The sequence below is a fragment of the Lytechinus variegatus genome, chromosome 3, assembly GCF_018143015.1.
Source record: "Lytechinus variegatus isolate NC3 chromosome 3, Lvar_3.0, whole genome shotgun sequence".
In the NCBI taxonomy this organism is placed as follows: domain Eukaryota; kingdom Metazoa; phylum Echinodermata; class Echinoidea; order Temnopleuroida; family Toxopneustidae; genus Lytechinus; species Lytechinus variegatus.
In genome coordinates this window covers 69,949,669-69,960,083 of record NC_054742.1, presented here as the reverse complement: position 1 = coordinate 69,960,083, position 10,415 = coordinate 69,949,669, and the positions used below count along the sequence as shown (strand labels likewise).

The window sequence follows — 10,415 nt, the reverse complement described above, 5'->3', positions numbered from 1 at the left end:
AATCATCCAATGGAAGAAAAAGGGGACACGTCCCTCATGGCGAGAGGTAGCACCCCTTAGCCCCAAAGTAAAGTCTCTTTGGAGTCAGTGGGAAAGGCTACAGTTGGAAGAGGACGTCCTGTATCGTCGATGGGAATCCCTCAACGGAAAGGAAGTCTCTCTTCAATTGGTTCTACCTGTTGCATTGCGCAAGAAAGTCTTTGCAGAGTGCCATGAATCCAAGGTTGCAGGTCATATGGGTAGCAAACGGACAATTGAAAGAATTCGACGGCGTTGCTATTGGCCTCAACTTAGTGTGGATGTTGAACTTTGGTGCAAACTTTGCCGCACATGTGAGTCCAGGAAGAACCCATCTCGGCGCCCTCGAGCCCCACTCCAGGTATACAACGTCGGTGCTCCAATGGAACGTGTATCAATGGACATCATGGGACCCCTTCCACAGTCAGATCGAGGCAACAAATACGTGCTCGTAATCTGTGACTGTCACAATGCGACTGTAAGTCTATTTAGTGTTAACCCCTAGTAACCATTCAGCTTGTATATAATAAAAGGAATTTGGGTGGTTGACTCTTGTCATAGTCCCAGAGTCAATCAACTGTATCTTTAAGTAAGTGATCAAACCCGCTGGGGTGTAAGGATTAGAATTTTACTTTGACTTCTTGACAAGCTTAGGTCATGAGCATTGGGTCATTTAACTTGATATATTTTGTTAAGTTCAATGGGGCTCTAAAATTCTATAGATGTTTGTTTTTATGTATGAGAGGAAAAGATTGTTGAGAATGTTTGAGATGGGAGTTTTGAATAGGTGAAATTAAAGCTTGGATAGTTAAGTAGTTTTAATTGGATATGTTCAGCGTGGAAGAGTAAAGCAGAGGAATATTGAGAATGTTAATGACTTTGTCTTTGTGAGAGTCAAGATGGAGTGGTGTTTGAGTAAAAGCAAATCAAAAATCGTTTGATTCTCGGGAGAGGAAGACCCTTCCACATTTGGTCTTAACTCGGAGTGTGAGGGTGTGGTTCTCGTAGGCCATTACTTTGGGTGAATGTTGCAGGCTGTGTAGTGCAGGCACAGCTGAGTCTTAATCCCCATCGTTGGCAGGCTGGATCCAGGCAGCACAGGCCAGGTAAAGCCACCACATCTGCCCTCATCTCACCAGGCACGACTGTTCCAAAGAACTGTAAGTTCACTATTTTATTGGTATAATTAATTATTGTAATTAAAAGCAAAACTTAGTGTTTTCAAAGAAAACAGAAATTCAGTAATTATTTTGCTTATGATTAATGGTGGAGTATTGAACACTAAAGTGCAAAGAATATTAAATGCTTTGTTGTATTGTATAGTAAATCATATTTCATAAATGAAAACTTTGTGAAATCAAACCAAGGAGAAACCAACTAAACATGAAGTAATGATATAAAGATGAAGTAATTAAATGTTATTAAAGTAGACATTTTATTATGGAAGAATTGTTGGTTTATACGCTCAATGACAATGACGATTCCCATATATTTTAAACTGATAGTTTATGTTATGATGTGATATATGGCTTGTGAACTGAACAAGAGTAATAGCCAGGATCAGTTTATTGATGTTGTATATGATATAGTTGATGTAAATATTCATTGAACTGAGAAGTTATACTTCTATGAGAAGAGAGATTTCCTTTTGCTATTTAGGGATAAAAGATACCGTAGTTTGTTTTTACATTATTTTCCGTAAGTAGCTCAGTGAATTCAAGCTAGTATATCTTAACTGACTTGTGAACATTTATAGTGTTATTACTGGACCTTGTCTATTAGGAGATGGTTATTTATTTACTCTCTTTAGGGACGAGCTGGGCTCGTACTTCATCCTTGAACTCAGAGTTCGTGACTTGTGATTCATCGTAGCAATCTTGTGGCTCTCAGCCCCCATCATTTCGTCCGCGAATCTGGACTGGCTTTTCGTCGAGAGTTCGCTCGCTTTACTTCGCGTCGTCGAAGCCACCGCAGCTCGCTCTTAGACGACTATATTCATCGGACCAACGATAGTCATTGACGATGTCGAAGGGGTCCTTATTCTGAACTATATAAATTATAACCAGATTAGATATACTACGGTCCAGTGTAGGTATTCATCCAAGTATAAACCCTCTTTTGATTAAACTTAATTGGTGGAATTAATAACCAAGAATATTGTCATGTTTGGATGCCGAATTATAATTAGGCCTTGATTAAATATAAATAAATCACTCTCATTAGATACATATTGCAACATATTCAGTATAGGTTAATTCATGCTGATGTTAACTGCTGAATACAGTTTGATGTTATGTTGATATGCATGTGATTCATGATTTAATTCTGATTATTCAATTTCTTTAACTATATGTACATTTATAGAGCTGGTCGCTCTGAATTAAATTTATGTTACATATAGATATTGAATGATTGTGTGATTATTGCAAGTGGTAACTACTTTCGTTTCAAGCAGAACCAAATCTATTACCAGACTGGGAATTTCAGTCCCAAGATCTGACAGTGACTACTTCACCAAGTGGACTGAGACTTTTGCAATGCCGAACCAAGAAGCAGCAACAGTGGCACGAATCTTTGTGGAAGAATTTGTCTGCAGATACGGTGTGCCATTGGAACTTCATACTGATCAAGGTCGGAATTTCGAGGCAGCTCTTTTCCAAAGTGTTTGTGAGATCTTGGGATGTTCAAAGACCAGAACTACAGCATTTCATCCTCAGAGTAACGGAATGGTTGAACGTTTCAACCGGACCTTGGAGGATTTATTGGCCAAGGCTGTTGCTGATCATCAGAAGGAGTGGGACGTATGTTTACCTCTGGTCATGATGGCATACCTCTCGTCTCAACATGAAGCTACTGGTTACACTCCTAGTGAGCTGATGATGGGTAGGCAGATGATTCTTCCAGTGGATCTGCTGATTGGAAGCTCTGGGACTCCAGAATCTAGTTACCCTGAGTTCACAGAGCACCTGAAGGATTGCATGAATTACACCCACCAGTTGACAAGAGAGCGCTTGAGGGTTAACACAGACCGGAACAAGCGTACTTACGACACTCACAAGGCAGGGGAAGGTTATCAACGGGGAGATGCGGTGTGGCTTCACACTAAAAGGCGGAAGAAAGGAATTTCTCTCCAAGCTACAGAGGAGTTGGACCGGCCCATTCTTTGTTATTGATGCTCTCAGTGATGTGACCTATCGGATTCAGGAAACATCTAAATCAAAGCCAAAGGTTGTTCATTTCAACCGCTTAAAGACGTATGTTGGAGCCCTCGTGCCGAACTGGGCTTTGAAGAAGATCGATGACAAGTCTTAATCTTCAGCCACAGTCGACGCATCCCCAGAGGAACACCCGCAGACACAACAACAAGATGCTCAATCACAGGAAGAAAGTTCTGTGGAAACCGGAGCTAGAGTAGACATTTCTAGCAAAGAGCATGACTGTCCAACAGACACAGATCGAACTGCAGAGGCGGGAACAAGGAGGAAGAAGCGCTCTACTCAGAAGTGGCTGCTACATCCAATAGCAAAGCAACATCTACACTTGACCAGGAATCACCTCTTGCAAAGGAGCAGAGAACCGGCAACCAGATGCTACCCCGCCGTAGTAAACGCATGCGAAAAAACGCCATTGCGTTTTTATTGAAATCTTTTACCTGCCAGATCTGTATATATGCCACTTCGATATCTTGATTAAGTTTTTTTTTATAAATTTTATCTCCATTCTCCCCTCTGCAGTTGACAGACATCAATAATCATGCCTGGAACAAACAGGGAACTGTGGATGGGATGTACTCAGTGTCATCGTCAGTTCAAGACAGTTGAGGACTTGAAAGACCACGCAGAGCGTTCACACCCTCCAAGACAGCACAACTGCCAGAAATGCTCATATACCAGCAATCGCAGATATGATGTGGAAAGACACTTCCGCAATGTCCATGGAGAGAGTCGAAGGCCGGAACGTGATCGACACACATCCCCCGAAAGACCTACACCAGTTCGCGCTGTGAAAAGCATGATTGTGCCGGCACCAGAGGGAACCCAGCAAGGAAAACAGAAAGACAAAAAGAGAGCCCGCTCAGAGACCCCGCTCTCCTTGAATCCACAGTCCGACCAGGAGCTGTCAGCTGGAGAGTACACTGGTCCCTCCGCGCCCTTTGTGGTAGACGAGGCCAAGGGCGAGGTCGCGAGAAAGGCGTTGTCTGTACAACGAAGAGAGAAGAAAAGAGGACGTCATTATCGTCGAGTAACCGAGACCGTTGTTTTTCCCGATGGCCGGCTGTTCAGGGTGGAGACTGAAGAGTGGAATTGAGCCTAGCCGGATCCCAAAGCTTGGATAGCATATAGTAATGCGAACTTTGTTCTTGTTGTTGTTGTTTTTTTTAATGTAAATATAACCTTGCTCTAGATGTGTTTGCAAATATTGAACCTTGGTTTTGTTTTAATTCGAAACGAGGACGTTTCATTCTAAGAAGAGGGTAGTGTAGCGCCTGAAGGTTCTAACGTAGAGGGCGCAGAGAAAAAGAGAAGAACGAACGGAAAACAGATAGAAGATCGGGGGAGATACAAGAATTGTAATCCAGATTAATCGGTAAATTGACCTATATAATCCGTTATTATTGTTCATGATTGGATTATGGAATACTTACTGAATAAATTGTGTTAATGTGAATGAAAACTGATGACAGAAGGATTCTTGTTTTAGCGTGAATCTATGGTGTGTGATTGACGTATACGTGAGTTCAGTGAGAGCTACATTGGAGCACACGGAGAAGATTGATTTGGCGAGATTTGAGAGTGGGGAGCGTAAGAATACTATCAAATTTATCCATGGTAATTATTTGACAGAAAAGTATGATCAATGGCAACAATTCTGAAATTCAAAAAGTAACATATTTAGGAAACCTTTGAAATTCTGTCCATACTTTTACACTTTCTGTGAACCTCATAGAGGTCCACAAGTTGGAAAAAATCTCAATCGATCAAAAAGATATAGGAGTTGCATTTCATGCTATTCTCGAACGATAACGTGTGAGGCGAGACTAAGCAATTCAGTGTGTGGGAGAACATTTTATTAAAAGAGCTGAAAAAAACTGAAGAGTGTTGAAAAGAGCCGAAATTTAAAGAGCTCCCTTACTTTTGTCCAGGGGAAATCTTAAATAAGCTGAAATGAAGCTGAAAATCTCAACAAATAAAAAGTTGAACTCTCAATCTCAAACCCGATTGATCTACTGTATGTACTCACTAGAGGAAGAAATACCACGTCCTGTCTCAGATCCTGCCGGACCCAAAGAACACCCCCTTGGTCAAGACGAACCGTCACCATGTAGGTGCCCTCGATATCCTCATCAATATCTTTCACGATGAGATCGTGGAAGACAACAGGCCTTCCCTGACTGGTGGTAAGGTTCACATGAACAGGCTGCCGGATTTGGGATGAAGGTCTCTGGGGTCTGTAAATTTAATTCAGTGGGAAAAAGAATAGGGTTAAACCACATTCACACTTGAAATGTTTGGCATCCCAGCATAGCTTCAAAGGAGCCATGTTTCGGGACAACTGCAAATGGTATATACTTATAAATTTTGATAATAATAATGAATTTTCTAAAAGGCATACATTAATTTGACTAGAATTATAGGAAATTCACACCACCTATTTCAAAGAAGAAATTTGGTAAATCTCATTAAATAAAGTACAAGGATATAGCCATGTGTAATTCATGCACAGCTTTACAAAGCACCAATCTGGACTCTAAACTTCAAAGATACCCAAACAAAACATGTTTGGCACCCCATTATACACACAAATTCTAAAGAACTCCAAGTTCTACGGCATCGAAAGAGTCCACATTTTCTCACCTATCTTCTGAGACAATAGAGGGCGTTTTTGCGATGATGGTGCTGAGAGGATGGATGTGGATATTGAGCGGCTTCTTGATCACTGATGGGTTGCCTTCGTTGTTAGGGTCAAGGACATGGACATCCAGGCAGTGCTGGGCAGCAGACGATGGAGCGACTCTGAAATTTAAAAAAAGGCAAATTAGAGGTCAACATGAGATATGTATACAGTAAGTTGGTCAAGTGTTCACAAAGTGTGTTTAAATTACTCAGTGGACAAACTTTTTCATGTGACTGACATCTCTGACCTGATAATAAAGATAAAAGCCTTATACCAAAGGGCACTACTGTATTTGACTTGGTATTGAACCTTGCTCACCTAATTATGAGTCCTCTGCCTGCCATCTGAGCCATCTTATCTCCTTGGATATGAATATATAATGAAAAAACGAGACAGAAGCTAGACTTACTTCAAGACCAAGTTGCTGGCATCGTTGGGGCTCAAGGACTTCAGTTCTTCAAGGGTCAGCTGACGATCACCACTGAATATCTGCCAACCATCGGGGAGACTCAGATGACAATGACAACCTTCAAATAAAAATGATTTTCAGAGATCAATATTATGCCTCCTTCATATGAAGAAATGCAGCAACATTTTTTTGTGGTGAAGAGAAGGGTGATAAATGAGTAAAAAATTGTTTCAAGAAATTAAGATTTGTCTTGGACTAGGCAAGGTTCTAGGCAGTGATCATGAGACCTCGCGACCCACCCTTCCTAAATTGACATAGTGCCTGTCCTTTTATTAGATAGCTTCCCTTTTTAAGTTACAACTTTTACTTGAAATTTTGTACCAGTAAGAATCTTATCATGCACAAAAAAAAACCCACAGCTATTCTCCACTCCTCACTAGTTCATTTCTAGTATATCATTGGAGTGACTGTTTTGCAGATTTTAGGCAACTAAGGGGGTATTGTGACAAAATATTTCCAATCAATTGCAAATTTCACTTGCAAATTTACAATTGATAGATCAATTTTGACTATAGCAAATCAATATGAACTTCTCCTTTCTAAAAGCATACCAGCAATCCAGTGCACATTAGAAAAAATTGTGACTGACTTTTTGACCCAAAGTTTTTGTGAAATTGATTGCAACACCCCCACAGCAGCAAATTTACCATCGTCCCTGTCGCAAGTCACATCAATGGCACAACTACAGAGGGCGACGGCAAGGTCATTCCACCGCTCATTCTGGTCATCATCGATCTGGATGTCCAGTTCGGTCTCGCTGTCTTCCAGACCGATGACGTGCGAGTTTACGTTGATTGAAGGCGAGGCGCTCTTTGGTTGTACGTTGATGGTCACGGTACTCGGTTCACTGCGGCCTTCATCATCTTCAACACGGTAACGGAAAGTTACGATTCCAATGTAGTCAGTGGCTGGCCTGTAAAGAAATTGGGAAACTTTCAAAATAATATAAAATGTTCGTTTAATGGGGAATGTTTAATACAGCCATGGACCTACTAGTAGGTCCATGATACAGCTATGCATGATTCTTCTAACAGATGAATTGCCCACTTCTGCAGGAATTACTATTTCAGGGACTGTTTGGCTAACTGGGTAAGGATTACAGAAATTGTCTCATTTTTTACTTCATCTACAAATTAGTTTACAAAATAATGATCTAATTCATAAACAGAAGCATACACGTAATAGACAAAGAGAATTTTAGACCAAATGGGAATAGCCTAAAATGAAATAAGACTATTGGTCAATTGGCTAAATTAGACTATTACAATGTGCAGTAGATGAGCTAGGTAATTTAGACGATGTGGGATGATTCAAATGGAAAGTAGGCCATTCTGGAGCCTATTTCGTAATACTTTTTTTGAGTACACAAATTTGCAATATCAGTTTAAAGCTACTGAAATCCACCAATCTGATTGGTTGATGTAAACTTGTTATAGCAATGGTGCATGTGCTTTGGTACCAAGTTTTTATGAATTGGGACAGGGGAAGACCAATGAAAATTTATCATTCACACAGGCATCCTTTATTATGCACCTGTCCGTCCGAAAACATGAAGAAATATTACATTACAAACTTACATGAACATGAATTCCCCTTCCTGATCATTGAGGATGACGACGTCCACTCCTTCTTTGGGTATGATGACAAACCGGAGGCTGTCCGACAGCTCTTCATTCTGACGAGGACAGGCGGTGAGTTTGGCAAAGAGGGCGAAGTTCTGATGGCTCTTGAAAGAAGCCGGCAAGGCTTGAAGGTTTTCAGAGGCTGCACTCGTGAAGAAGAAGAAACAGAGAGGGGAAAAAAATCAGATTTGTTTTATTTCCACCAATATAACACAAAATGGTACTTCAGGATTCATTTTACATGATTGCTAAAGAAAAATGATGCTTTAATAAAGAAACCAGACAGCAAAAACAGTTAAAGTCCTCTCTAAGGAACTGGTCGAGAGGTTTGATTGATACTTAGCACATTGAATTGGCTTCACATTAAGGGAAACACGCGCGACTCTGAAGCTTAACAACTGACTGTACAGACGATTATTACAAATGATGGCATTTATCGATATGTCCAATAAATTACCATGAACGAACTGTACAATGAAGAATTTAAGCTTTGTAACAGCAGTGGCCTCCCAAATCCTTCATTCTAACCCTAAATAGCCACAATCGAGGAGGGTCCAAGAAACATGCAATCCATTTTAAGTAGATTGCTGAGCTGTTTTTCGCATCAGAAAGTATGACTTGATTTACAAAATGTTTCATTCAAATAATAGCTATTTTTTATATAGCGATTTTCCCATAGGGCCCAAACCGCTTTACAGCATATTATTACCCCAGTCATCGGATCCTTGCATGCCCGCACACTATGTATGCACCTTCTCCACCCCCTGAGAAGTATTCCAACAAGAGTTCCACGACTCAATTGCTAGGCATAATACATACTAGGCCTTCGCATCCTGCCGGGTATCCATTTAGCCCCTGAGGAGTGGCAAAGTGTGGATTAACACCTTGCCAAAATTGATGATTGATATTTGCAATCGATTGCAATTAAATTTTCAATAACATTCATTTTGTCTTAACCGTTTATACATATTGTCACAAAATATCTATAGATAAAGTATCCTTTAACTACCGTGATCCTGTAAAACATCAGTTGAATCTACTGATGCGTTGGAGTTGGAGGTATCCAACTCCATTGCTGTTGATATGTAGGGGAAGGCGGGTAAGTTGAGCATAGGGGCAAGTTGAGCCACCAGCCCCAGGCCAATAATGAATGAGTCAGACATTGTGGTGGTGTCATGTATTGATGACCCATAGCATAACCCCTAACCCTACCACATTGTTTCCAACTTTGAAACAAAAACTAGTTTTTTAGAGGGAAAAATATGAATTTCAGCCAAAAAAGTAAAAAAGAGTGTGAAATAGATAAGTGCTTTATAAACACACACGTCTTTAAATATAATAAAGACATGATAACAACATTATTAGTCCAGGTATGGATCTTCATTCTTGTCATAGTCTTTTATATCCCAGCCATGGCGTAATTTCCTTCAGCAAGAAATTTATCCATGTTGTGCTGCACTCGACCCAGGTGAGGTGAATGGGTACCCGGCAGGATTAATTCCTTGAATGCATGAGCGCTGAGAGGCAGCTCGAGCTAAAGCCGGGGTAATAATAATAACAACGCGCCTTGGAATAGAATATTTCTAGATAGATGGCGCTATATAAATGCCTATTATTATTATTATTATTATATGATGGATGCATAATAAATGTGTGGATACAAAAATTATCGCACTAAGTTCGGACTGGGGTAAGTTGAGCCAAACAGCATGGGGCAAGTTGAGCCAAGGTAATTCCTATGGTAATGTATCTTAAAAAAAAAAAAACCATAAAATCGATTGAAATGCAGGCTGAAAGGAGCAAATTTACATGACTGCTCTTTTCCTTTTACACGATGTTAGTATTTATAGAGAATTAGCAAGTGAAAAGACTTTAAACAAAAAATTGACATGCTGGTTCTCCCCCCATACATTTTGTACATAATTTTTGTGGCTCAACTTACCCCAGAAGGTGGCTCAAACTTACCCCATATATGGGGCAAGTTGAGCCATTTGACATCGTTTTTTTCGAAGGTCACGATGACTTTCAGTGTGGGGATAGAAAGTTATATATAGGTGGAAAATATTTCAGAAGAACTCAACTTCAAGGCAAGGTACTTATTTTGACAAGATTATTAATCATATCAATTCTAAAATGCAAAAAGCAAAAACTGTCACGACTTACCCCGCCTTCCCCTACTAGTTCTTTGTTACAATTATTTTGTTTGTGATGTTGATGAATGTCGCTTTTCTTTAAAATGATGTACAATGTTGAATGTATTCTGGCTACCCCCTCCCCCCCCCTCCTCCACATCTGCATCATTCATATTACCATAATATTGCAGTAATTTGAGGCATATATAGACAAATAATGTATTGAAAAGTACTCACTTACATGCTTACATAGTTTCTGTTAGAAGTTTATAGTGATTT

At 40.1% G+C, this 10,415-nt stretch overlaps 1 pseudogene; it reads right to left on the bottom strand.

Annotated features, from left to right (window-relative positions):
• Window positions 1-9,077, bottom strand: part of LOC121412141 — a 38,427-nt pseudogene extending 29,350 nt beyond the window's left edge.
• Between the last annotated feature and the right edge of the window lie 1,338 nt (window positions 9,078-10,415).